The sequence below is a fragment of the Drosophila subpulchrella genome, unplaced genomic scaffold (genome assembly GCF_014743375.2).
Source record: "Drosophila subpulchrella strain 33 F10 #4 breed RU33 unplaced genomic scaffold, RU_Dsub_v1.1 Primary Assembly Seq106, whole genome shotgun sequence".
NCBI lineage: Eukaryota > Metazoa > Arthropoda > Insecta > Diptera > Drosophilidae > Drosophila > Drosophila subpulchrella.
Window position 1 is genome coordinate 257917 of NW_023665448.1, and position 12698 is coordinate 270614.

The 12698-nt window shown below is 41.5% G+C and overlaps 1 long non-coding RNA gene across 2 annotated transcripts; it reads left to right on the forward strand.

Annotated features, from left to right (window-relative positions):
- The first annotated feature begins 5529 nt into the window (after positions 1-5529).
- Positions 5530-7440, forward strand: LOC119558511. Of its 2 annotated transcripts, none has more exons than XR_005220225.1 (3): positions 5530-5831; positions 5987-6135; positions 7260-7440. It is a non-coding gene; the product is annotated as an uncharacterized LOC119558511 (long non-coding RNA). The 2 variants fall into 2 exon arrangements; XR_005220226.1 differs by lacking the exon at positions 7260-7440 and adding an exon at positions 6203-6235.
- Positions 7441-12698: the final 5258 nt, after the last annotated feature.

Below are 12698 nucleotides of genomic sequence, written 5' to 3' on the forward strand. Positions count from 1 at the left end.
AAGTAAAATAAAATAATTGTAAAAATTTCGATATCTAAAATATACATACATATATCTATTTATTTATTTATTTCGCCAACAGTTGGTACCTTAACTGGCTACTTGACTATTACTAAGCTAAATACTAAGGGACGAAAGGTAATTGTAAAGGGGTTTCTTAATTAATTCTCTGGGGGAGCATGGGTCCAGCCGCATGTGAGATGGAAGTTTGTTCCAGTAGAATAAGGCTCTACACAAAGGCTCATTAAAAGCATAGTTTGCTCTATAAGCCGGAATAAAAAAAGGTTCAAATGGCCTTAAAGACCTACCAGGTACGGAAAAGCTTATGCTGCTCAGCAATGCAGGGCAGTCTATTTTGGAGGACAGCAGTTCACAAATAAAAAGTATTGCGCTAGTTTTTCTACGATCTTGTAAGGAAGAAAGGTGCACAAGACGACATTTCGCAGAGTAAGTGGGGACCGGGTTATTAAAGTTTAAAGAAAGGAGGACAAAAGGTAGGAATTTTTTTTTACGATCTACGATCTTGTAAGGAAGAAAGGTGCACAAGACGACATTTCGCAGAGTAAGTGGGGACCGGGTTATTAAAGTTTAAAGAAAGGAGGACAAAAGGTAGGATTTTTTTTGAACACGCTCAATACAATCTATGTGTGTAATACCAGCCGGACTCCAGACAAACGAAGCATATTCCAATCTGGACCTAATGAACGAAGAAAATAGGCTTAGTTTCGTGTACGGATCTTTAAATTGCGTGGAATTATGTAATTTATGTGATCAATGAAAGTTAATTTGGTATTAAACATAACTCCTAGGTCCAGGGATTCATTTCTTAAGGAAAGAATATGGGAACTAATGGAATACGAGCTAAGGACATTAATTAACCGTTTGCTGTACCTAACGTAGAAACATTTTGACACGTCCAGGGGCAACTTATTACGAGAACACCAATTTCCCACTTTTACTAGGTCATTTTGAAGAAGTTCACTATCGGAGATTGAATTCACAGACCAAAATATTTTAAGATCGTCCGCAAACAACAGGAATTCAGAATTTTTTATGCAATAGCTTAAATCATTAATGAAGACGATGAATAGAAGCGGACCCAATGCACTTCCCTGAGGAAGGCCGGAAGTTGCCACATACGGGTTTGAGAAAACACCATTGCACTCTACTCTATAAATCCGGTCATCTAAATAAGATTTAAACCAATTTAGTATTGATGAATGAAGTCCCAATCCTGCAATTTTTCCAACAAAGCATTATGGGAGACTTTGTCAAATGCTTTGGCGAAGTCGGTGTAGACTACATCAACAAAAAAGATTAAAAGTAGCTAAGTTAGTGGTAGTTGACCGTCCAGGCATAAGTCCATGTTGGTTAGGACTGATGATCCGACCAGCAAGAAAAGCTGCTTAGCTACAATTCGTTAAAATGTTTTTGAGACATTACTTAGCTTTGAAATTGGCCTATAATTTGAAACAATATTTTTGTAACCAGACTTAGATATAGGAGAAACTGTGGCAAGTTTCCATTATGCGCAAATACGCTAGTGGAAAGAGACTTGTTAAAGATCATTTTAAGGGGCTCACAAAGAACACCTATATAGTTTTTCAAAATAAATGGAGAAAGGCCATCGCAGTCTAATTGTCCTGAGTCGTTAAAACTCTCAGCCGCCATATAGTAGTCAAAATTAGTGACATCTAAGCACCCAATATTTGGCATCGTGGCAATGGCACTGAGTGAATCATCGTCATTCCACAGCGAGCTCGGTTCAAAGATAGATGCAAAATACTTAGCAAATAGATTAGCGACCCCAATATCCGAGGAAGCTGAAAGACTTTCATATGACGTATGGGAAGGAAAGTAAGAGGTTGTTTGCTTAGAATTGACAAAGTGCCAGAATGATTTAGGATTGGTAATTAATTTACACTCTATATCAGCAATATATTGGGTGTATAAGAATTTATTAAGGAACTCAAACTTACGCTTATGTTGTTTGTACCGATCAAAGTCAGCAGCATCACCGCTTTCTATGTAGCGCTTATAGAATTTATTTCGGAGATTTTTATATTTTTTTAGTTCTTGTGTGTACCATGGTAGTCTATAAGAACTTTGAACTCTAGTTTTAGCGTATCTGCCTACAATAGTAGAGAGAAAATATATAAAAACTTCATAGCTTGTATTCACATCAGCATGCGAGAGGACTTCCGCCCATCTAATATTCGAAATATCACTATGGATAGAATCTAAACTGCTGGAATTAATACAAGTAAGAGGCACGCGAGAATTATTTGCTGAAAAAATATAACAAGTAATCAAAACTGCTGCTTGGGGGTATGTATGATACTGTCAGGTAAATTGTCTCCGTAGGACCAGCGAGAGATACACAGAGTTGATCGAGCAGAGAATCCTCGTTCTGAAGACAAATAGAAACGCAATGCAGCTCACGCCACACAGCAATTAAAACGCCGCTACCTCTGGAGCATCGTGTTTTAACGGAATCTCGATCTTTACGGAACACATGATAAAGATTTGTATCGAAAAATTCATTATCGAAGAAATCCATGTTGAGCCAAGTTTCAACAAAAATGACGACGTCGTGATCACCATGAGACGTTGCCTGAAAATAAATATTGAAATTTGTATTGTTAGCGCATATCCGGTCATCAATGGTTATGCTATCCATAATTGGTCCAGCATCATGAGAGGCTGAGAGGCTCGCCATCCAGCCAAATGTGTTGATAAAAGTTGTTGTAGAAAGTCGAACGCCAGAAAGGTAGAGACGGAGAGCGCATAACTATTCGGCGATGAAGAGTAAGAATCCAGCCGATGTTCTGGATACTTCGGGAGAGAGGCGCAAGATTAGAGCCAGGCGGACGGCGAATGTCAAGCAAAGCGGACATTAAAAGCTCCAGCTGATGTTGTTGATGGTGCAACGTGAGAGGCGTAAGATGATGAGAGCGCAACTCCGAGGAGCGCGCCGATACTAGAGGTGGACGGCGAATGTCGCACAAAGCGGACAACAAAAGCTCCAGTTGATGTTGTTGATGGTGCAACGGGAGAGAGGGGCAAGATGAGAAGAGCGCGACTCCGAGGAGCGCGCCGATATTAGCACCAGGCGGACAGCGAATCTCGCAAAGCGGACAACAAAAGCTCCGGCTGATGTTGTTAATAAAGCGTCAGGAGAGCAACGGAAAATGATGTGAGCGCAACTCCGGGGAGCGCGCCGATATTCGAGCCAGGCGGACGGCGAATGTCGCACAAAGTGGACAACAAAAGCTCCGGCAGATGTTGTTGATGGTGCGATATCGAAGTCGAAATTAAAAAAAAGTTATTTATTCCGTACTATGTTAGAATAATGGTAAGTATATTGCAAAATTGGTAGAGATTTAGTTTAGTTTAGTAAGTTTAAGATAAGTAATTTAAAACAAATTTAATTTTATAAAAATCAAAAAGGGACCACTAAAATGCAACTCAGGGATGCAACAAAGCACTTGCCATTCGTCTCCACCCCTTGAATTTGGCGTGCTGCGATGAAGTGTACGGTGAACGGATCAAAAAAAGTATGTTTTTTAAATGTTTTTAATGTGTTTTATATCAAAGGTCTTGTTAACTATAGTTTTTCTAACATATGGCAGTATAATAAGATCTATTTATATGTAAATAAAGCTAGATTTATGTTACCGACGGAGCCTTGCACCGTAGCGAGTGTAGCCGTTGTTTTTGTATATGTATGTTAAGCAAATATTGTCTGGCTTATTAGCCGTTAATACGAAATCAGGAAAAATATATTTGATAACATTTCAACGCTTATCTACTTTTGGTAAAATTTTCCTAATTTCGACTGATGGAACAGGGATGCAAAACTTTTTCGCTACCTGTTCTAAAATATTATTAGGCTTCCTAACGCTCTTCTTAACCGTTTGTAAAAAGTTTTCGAATCGATATGCAGTAAAATCTGCTATATGCCCTTGTTCCCTAACACAGTCTGTCAAATGCAATACATTAGGTACGTTGTAGGTCAACGGTTCTGGGAGATAGACTTTCCTAAATTGTTTTACAAAATAGTTTAACATATCACTTGCTGTATTTAAATGCAATGCATAGTCGTTATCTAATAGTAATCCTAATTTACCTTAAATCCCTTCGATTTTCCTTCAATAATAAAATTTAGCATTTTTTTGCAAACTCCTAGGTCTAGCAGGTGCAGAGGGTCAGGGGGAAACCAAGCAATCATGTCAATATCTAACTCTTCTATACCTATTGGGGTTTCTTTAAAAAAGGAAGGTGATGATCTAGGTACGTCCGATTCCTAAACTCAGAGTTAGTACGTAATATACTTGCAGTGTCTGAAAACGTTGTTACGGTTGGTTAACCCTTTTCCCTACACACTTCATGCAACCATTAAACGCGTTTGTCCCCCGTGTTCCCCACATTAAAGCCCGAGCTGGAGCTTCACAAATAAATGCATTAAGCTTGACTCGTACATGCCAGCCTTATTCTTTCCTTTCAGAAACAAAATTGTGAAGGTATTGATTCACATTTGATGGTTTGTAAAGTACTTGAGTATGAGCCGATCATAGTTCCCTGGAGCTACTGTTCGAATAACTGTTTTTTTTTTAAGTCTTGTCTTGTCTTCAAAAGTCCCTTAGCAGAAGAAGGAACACTTATATTTTCTGATATTGAAATCTTTAATAATTCTTCTAGCTGACTTCGGTACCAAAGGCCTAATTTAATATGTAAACTGTTTTTTGGGTTATACGTAGTAATTGCAAGTCTGGGGTTTCACAACTAAAATCCTCGTCTTCAACTTCAAAATTATGTTATATATTTGGTGGATCTGCAGAATTTATAGACCGAGCTAATTCCACCTGCCTCCTTTGCGCCTTGCTGTTTAGGGTTCTCTTCGACAAGTTACTCATTTTAAATACTTCACTTCAACTTTTTTCTCAGAACTGATTGATGTGTGCCGAATTACAGGATTATATAGGGGAATAAACCGGTAACCGACCAATACGAAGCAATTTTTTTTCAATTGAGCCCTTTAATTTCTACCCAATTTACTAAGTACCTTGATGGAAAAACAAATGTCCATAATACCTAACACATGGCAAATTGTCTACCTGCACTTTTTAAGTAAGTACCTTAATGAAAAAACAATACACACCCAATACACGGTCCTTTATTTACCTGCACCTGTGAACTTGATTAATTAATCGTAAAAATTGAGAACGTTGCCGATGGCTTTATTTATTAGTTAGAAAACACAACAATTTTTTATTTATAAGTTCTATTTTGTATTAATTGGGTTTCATTTACAGAGCTACAAAATTGATCGCACGTTCGAACTAATTGATAATACAACAGGGGAAATAACAGCGGAAACCCTGAAAAGTATGGAACAAAAAATTGACGATATGATGAGTATGAAATCGCTTTATGGGTGGCTGATAAAAGCCGCTACCAAAAAAAATTAAATAACTTTTTTTCTATTTAATGAATCTGGTTAATTTTTTTTTTATTTTGCAGATTGACTTTTACATTTAATAAAAATGGATAACTGGGACACTGAAACAAGAATTTGGATTGTCCGCCGCTATCACGCACTGGAGTCCGTAATTTCGGTTCAAAGAGAGTATAGGCGCACGTTTGGCGGCAATCCTCCGAGCAGATGGACCATAATGAGACCTGTAAACAATTTTGCCGAGCATGGGACAGTCAACAGAAGACCTTATCATCGAAACCGTTCAGTTCGAACGGATGAAACAATCGCTGCTGTAGCTGCTGCCATACAAAACAATCGTGTTTCGACAAGAAGCTTATCTGCTCAAATGGGTGTAAGCAGACAGTCATTACAGTCAATTATGCACAAAGATTTGGACTTATTCCCATATAAAATTCAAAATACACTGAAAAAAAAATTATTTGAGTTTCTTAATGTAGCAAAATTCATCAGCAACCCTGTAGTTAATTTACTAAAAATATTTTTCAGAACTAATGTTGCAAACGCAGTCAAAAATAATGGTGACATTGGAGGCTATGCGTTCTAATATGTTGGAGCCAAAAGGGGAGCTCCCTGTAGGTTCTGAAGAACAGCTCGCCGCTTTGGACGAAAAAGTCAAGGAGTCTCCCGAAAAATACGTATGTAAAACTTCTTAATATCTTCGTTTACTGTTACTCTAAATCTTACCTTTTTATACCCTTGCAGAGGGTATATTGATTTCAGTCAGAAGTTTGCAACGCAGTGAAGGAGACGTTTCCGACCCCATAAAGTATATATATTCTTGATCAGCATGACTAGACGAGTCGATCTAGCCATGTCCGTCTGTCCGTCCGTTTCTACGCAAACTAGTCTCTCAGTTTTAAAGCTATCGGGCTGAAACTTTCCCAAAGGTCTTATATCTTTTGCAGGTAGTATATAAGTCGGAACCAGCCGGATCGGACAACTATATCTTATAGCTCCCATAGGAATAATCGAAAAAAAAATTTTTTTTTAATTATATTATAACCTCCTTAGCTTGGAAATAACATTTTTAATTAGTTTTGAGTTTTGAATTAAATTTTATCGAAATCGGACGACTATATCATATAGCTGCCATAGGAACGATCAAAAAATTGGTGAAAAAATAATAGGAAACAAATTATAGCTTCGGTGTTTCTCAACATATAACCTCCAACGCTTGGAAATAACATTTTTTAATTAGTTCTGAATTTCGATTTTAATTTTATCAAAATCGGACGACTATATCATATAGCTTCCATAACATATATCCTCCTACGCTTGGAAATAACATTTTTTAATTAGTTCTGAATTCCGAATTTAATTTTATCAAAATCGGACGACTATATCATATAGCTGCCATAGGAACGATCGGAAAATTGGTAGGAAAATAATATGAAACAAATTATAGCTTCGGTGTTTTTTGACATATTATCTTATAGTATTGGGAATATCATTTTTTGTGTTTTTAAATTTAATAATTATAGCTGTAAGGGTATATAAGCTTCGGCTTGCCGAAGCTAACTTCCTTTCTTGTTTTTAGATTACTTTATTTAGAAAGCTTTTGATTCCATTAGGACTTGTGAAAAACTTGGAGCGCATTATAAGTCGCAATTTGATTTGTAAAATGAATTACGCTGGATCTTGTGGGCAGATTTGTTTGGTAAAATATGCCAATGTAAATAATGCACTATTTTTAAAGGAACAGTCTGAAATGTTGTGTTTTAAAAATATTATTTTTCTACATTTTGTATTTATTTAACAGAAGCCACCAGGTCTGACGGCTCTAGTTTCAAGGACCACACCAAAAATGTCCGTAAAGCGCTCCAAAAGGCAAGGAACAGGGCCTACAAGGATGACAAAAAAAAATAACCAAAAAGGACTAAAATAATTTTTAGTTGCCAAAAGTTCCTTAATAGTCTTTAATTTTTGATGTAGATTAAAAAGCTAGCTAAATAAAGCATATTTTGAAGAACAAAAGAAACTTAAGCTAAATTATTTTGAGATTTTTTGAGGCAATTTTGAAGAAATTTTCCTATACTAACTCCATAGGAATTTCCTATACCCAATTCCATAGGAATTTCCTATACCCAATTTCATAGGAATTTCCTATATCCAATTCCGTAGTAATCCAATTCCATAGGAATTTCCTATATACAATTCCATAAGAAATTCCTATGTAAAAAGGCGAGGGAAATACAGGGGGTCAGGCCCGAAAAAATGAGACCCCCTGAATTTCCCTGGCCTTTTTCCATAGGAATTTCCTATGTAAAGCGTTCGCGAACGTTTCAGTACTGAACATTTTGGACAGCCTAAATAAAAGTGAATGGACTTTGTCCATAATGGGGATCTGAAACCTGCAGTCCTTTTCCATAGGAAAAATGTACATTAAATTTAAATGCCTCGACTTCAAGTTAAGCCTTCAATTAAAACAAAGATTACCGAAAACTAAGGAAACCCTCATCGAGTCGGCGAGCGATTTTAGTAAATTGATGAACGAAATTTTTTTTGAATGAATTACTTTATTTGGGGATGGCACTCGAAAAACAAAGCCCCCATTTGCTATAATAAGCATAATTAAATTTTAGAAAACGTGTGAGACATATTTTTTTAATGTGTTTAAGAAATGGCATCTAAAAGTTTCGCGAAGAAGTCGAACAGCTATATTACCATCTTTGACTTCTAGATTTTCTTTCGTTTCCTTCAATATTTGTTGAAATTTCAACTTTAAGCCTAGTAGTCACATCGACGAAAACAGCGAACTAGCCATAGGAGTGAGCGAGAGGCAAACACGCGGCTAACGCTTTTCTTCGGGTCTGCTTTTCAGCGCGGTACTCAGATAAGCTAAGGAAATACCATAAAAAATACTAGATTTCGCGAGTGAATTTCGATGAACGTCGTTAGCCGCGGCCCAAAGAATACGAAATTTGATTTTTGGCGGTGTTCGTGCAAAGGCGATGTGAAAACCTAAAATTAAAAATGGATGGCGAAGCATCCGTGGGACGAGATAAAAGCTTTAAACTACTAATTTACATAAATAAAACATTCGTTGAACATTCCATTTATTTTTATGCTAATTTCTTTGTGCACCAGCAGACTCTTCTTTTTTAAATTACTTCAGTTGATTTGTGATCAACAAGCCCAGCTGCTTGACAGTAAAACCTTGCTACATGCATTGCGGGTGAACACAGTCACACTACAAAGAATACGATTTTTCGACTAGTGAAACTCTTAGCCGATCTGAGTACTAGGCTTTACCAAGAAGAACGCTGTAGTCGAGTACCTCGACTATCAGATACCGTTACTCAGCTAAAGGGACAAAAGGGAAATGGAGATATGCAAGCAGCAAAGCGATAGACAGATTTAAGCGTTATGGGCGTTAGAGTGGGCGTGGCAAACTTTTTTTGAATCAATCGATATGTATTGACGAGACCAATACATTTCAGTTAAAATTTTGTATCTAGCATACAAATTGTGGGCGCCACAGGCTTGGCCGGTTTGTGGGCGTTAGAGTGGGCGTGGCATATTTGCGTAACAAACTTGCGCTGCGCTCAAGGCTACGTAATCTAAATTTGAAATCTCAATTCTCCATCTTTGATAGTTTCCGAGATATCCGCGTTCATACTTACGATTTTTGAAGTTTGTGGGCGTTAAAATGGGCGTGGCAAATTTTTTTTTGGGTCAATCGATAAGTATTGATTCAAAATCAAAGCTGTAGGACCCACAGTTTTGGGCGGTTCGTGGGCGTTAGAGTAGGCGTGGCACTCTGCTGAAACGAACTTGCGCTGCGCAGGAATCTCAGGAATCTGCATGCCTAATCCCAGTATTGTAGCTCATATAGTTTCCAAGAAACGGAAAACGGTCGACTGGGCAGTCCAAAAGCGGGAGGGACTCGCCCAGGTTGGAATCCCGCGAAGTAGTTCCAAAGGAAGAAGAGGAAAACAAGAATGTATATAACCCATCTAAGATACCTACCGCAGGATGAAAGGCTTCGCCGTTATATAGAGGGACGTAACCGGATTTTTGCGGAACATCAGCTTAGCGGCATGCGTCTAGTCTCACGGAGAGTCCAGAAGGCAAGGGAGCGCTTCAGGATGAGGAGATCCAGACGACGAGAGGTGGTGGCGGCCGTTAAACGCATAGATTCCGCCGATCCTAGACCCTTCGCCAACGTGGAGACCTTGGGCAAACAGCTCACCGGCTTGTTAGACACAGGCGCCAGCGTAAGTGTGCTGGGCAAAGGCTGTCAACAGCTCGTGGAAACGCACGGAGTTACCGTCCAACCGTATCTTTCGGTAGTCCGGACGGCTTCTGGCGAGGATCGATCCATCATCGGACGCTTGAAGATGCCTGTGAAGTACAAGGGCGTAAGTACGCCGGTCACGTTCTACCTTTGCCCATACCTGGAACAAACTGCGTACTTCGGAGTCGACTTCTGGCGAGCCTTCGGACTAGCTCCAGCCGTCGTGGGAAAGCCGGTGACGGGAGGCGTCAATGCAGCGGAGGAAATCCATGCCAGCCAAGGTCAAGGAGGAGTTCCTTACCTTTGAAAGGGACGTTCTCGGAGTCACCAGCATGGAGAGGCATTCCATTGAGCTGATGGAAGGAGCTCGGGTGTTTAAGGATCGTCCGTATCCGATGTCTCCGGCGAAGCAGAAGGTGGTCGAAGATGAAATCGACAAGATGTTGGAGCTGGGTGTCATCGAGGAGAGCAAAAGCCCTTGGAGCAATCGGAAAACAGTAGTGTCGAAGCAAGGGAAAGACAGGTTCTGTCTGGATGCCCGGAAGTTGAACGCATTGACCATTAAAGATGCATACCCTCTGCCCAGTTTTGAGGGAATCGTCTCCAGGATAGATCAAACGCATTGGATGAGAGAAGCAAGGAGTACACGGCGTTTACGGTTCTAAGCAGGCCGTTGTACCAGTTTCGAATGATGCCATTCGGGCTGTGCAACGATGCACAACGCTTAGTGTGGCTCATGGATCGGGTGATACCAGCGGAGCTCAGATCCGACGTCTTCGACTACTTGGACGACCTGCTATTCCTCGCTCCAGGTTTTCAGACGCACTTGAAATACTTGCATCGAGTAGCCCACAGTCTGAAAGCAGCCGGATTGACCAAAGGGTCAAAGAAGTTGAAGTCTTGCTTCAAATCGTTGACTAACCTAGAGTTTATAGTCGGAGGTGGGCTGCTGCGGATGGATCCTGGACGGGTTTCGGCAATTCAGAAGATGCCTTACCCGAAGTCAATGAAGGAAGTCCGAGCCTTCCTCAGCACAGCGGGATGGTATCGACGGTTCGTTAAGAACTTCGCTACGCTAGCCGCACCACTCCCCGAGTCCTTGAAGAAGGCTGGAAACACCAAGTGTCCAAGTGTCACCAAGTCCCAACGCCACACAGGCAGTGGGTGACCTGATTTCAAGAAATATTTCTACATCCATTGCGACGCATCCCACGTTGGCGTCGGCGCAGTATTGTTTCAGCGGAACCAGGACGGAGACGAGCAGCCTATCGCGTTCTTCTCGGCCAAGATGAACAAACACCAGGTTAATTACTCGGTCACGGAAAAGGAGTGTCTGGCGGCCATCCTAGCCATTCGGAAGTTCAGACCGTATGTGGAAGGGGTGCCGTTCACATGCATTACTGATAACGCCAGCCTTAATGGTTGATGACAATGAAGGATCTGTCCGGACGACTCGCAAGGTGGTCCCTCCAGCTGCAGGGCTACGATTTCAGCATTGAACATCGCAAAGGCAGCGAGAATGTAGACGCCGACCCTCTATCCCGCATCATCGAGGAAATCCGGATAGATCCGACAAATAACTGCGATTCGAGACGACCGAATTTGCTGCGAGGGATTACACGGAATTAGTGCAAGACGTGGAGTCCAACAGGGAGCACTTACCGGACCTCAAGGTGGACGGCGGACTTATCTTCAAGCGCAAAACCTGACGCACAGCTTGATAGAGCGTGCTCATTCGGACCCCAAGGCTAGCCATGGCAGAATGACGAAGACCTTGGAGACCCTGCGACGCCAGTTCTATTGGCCAGGGATGACTATCCAGGTGCGGGAATACGTCCGGAGTTGCGAGGTGTGCAAGGAGTCCAAGCCGCCAAGCTTCCGGGCCGGAATCGGAAGAAGGGTAGAGACGGAGAGACCATTCCAGAAACTGTACATCGATTTTCTGGGCAAGTATCCGAGGTCCAAGAGTGGACACGCCTGCATATTCATCGTGGTGGACCACTTCTCCAAGTACACCTTCTTAAAGGCGATGAAGGAGGCGAATGCGTCGAACGTAGTAAATTTCCTGGTAAACGAGGTATTTTACAAGATCGGGTGCCTGAGACGATACATTCGGACAACGGCAAACAGTTCGTATCCAAGGCGTTTGAGGAGATGATCGATGGCTTCGGCATACAGCACATGAGGACTCCCGTATGCTCACCACAGAGCAATGCCGCGGAGAGGGTTAACCGTAATGTCTTGGCCGCAATTCGCAGCTTCTCAGACGAAGATCACCGGGAATGGGATGCACATCTGCCGGAGATTGAGGTGGCCATCCGAAACACTGTCCACTCAGCCACAGGGGAAGCGCCGTTCTTCACCGTATTCGGCCATCACATGTTCCTCAGCGGTTCCAGCTATAAGCTAGCCAGACGACTCAGGTCCCTGGTCGACCATGAAATGGCCGGAATACAGACCAAGGACAAGTAATCCACGGCAAGGTGCAGAAGCAACTGGAGAGTGCATACCAGACGAGCCGGCAGCGCTACGATAAGCGAGCCCGTACGCTGCTCGCCAAGCCAGGCCAAGAAGTCTTCCGCCGCAACTTCGTGCTGAGTGATTTCAGCAAAGTTTGCTCGCAAGTTCCTTTAAGCCAGGGTGGTCAAGTCCGTCGGCAGCAATGCATACTTTCTGGAGGACGTCCAAGGCCGCAGTCTGGGAGTGTATCACGTCAAAGACATCCGGTTGTGATCTGAAAGAAGGACAAAACAAAGTATACGAGCATCGCGATCACATCTGCTATACTTCCCGTCATGCGTGGGCCCCGCGTTAGGCGCCGATCGAACTGTAGGATTGTATCAGTGCCGTGTTGAGTCCCATCGTATCTCCAAATCTAAAAATTATTTCGTCGTTCTGCTGAAACTCCGGGTAGCGCCTAGAGGTGCAGAAACATCGATGTTCGTGTCCATCGATGTTTTC